We start from the raw sequence: 514 nt of genomic DNA, 5'->3' as shown, positions 1-514 counted from the left end.
CCCCTTGACTCAGGCAGGTTAGGGATGACAGTCCAATTCCTGCACTTCAGCTCACCAGCAGCGTGGTGAGCCTGGCAGCCTGTCCTTCCCAGGACACCTCATACAGGGCCAGAGCAGATCCCACTTCCCTCAGTGCTTCTGGGGGGACATCACATTCTCCAACCCTCCTGAAAAGTCTTCGGTTCAGCCAGAACTCCCCTCCTTACTCACAGAGAGAAATCCTGGGCTACCTCAGCTGCTGACACCCAGCCGAGCTGCAGACACTGGGGCTCAGGGCACGGCACAACCACAACCGCTTCCTGCAATGAAGTGACCACAGCGCAGCCCTGGGGGTACCTGGCAGCTGAAACACAGGCACTGTCTCACTTGGAGCCTATTTCAGACCAGCTTGGTCTCCGAACCAGATCGCCTGTCCAGACAAGAGTGCAGCCAGGGCCGAGCCAGAAACAGGTACAGTGAAGCCAGCAAGGTGAAGAGAGCAGGAAAAAGGAGCGGCACAGCCTGGGGCATTCAC

Source organism: Buceros rhinoceros, unplaced genomic scaffold (assembly GCF_000710305.1).
Source record: "Buceros rhinoceros silvestris isolate BGI_N320 unplaced genomic scaffold, ASM71030v1 scaffold27650, whole genome shotgun sequence".
NCBI classification, from domain to species: Eukaryota; Metazoa; Chordata; class Aves; order Bucerotiformes; family Bucerotidae; genus Buceros; species Buceros rhinoceros.
This window is presented reverse-complemented; position numbering follows the sequence as displayed.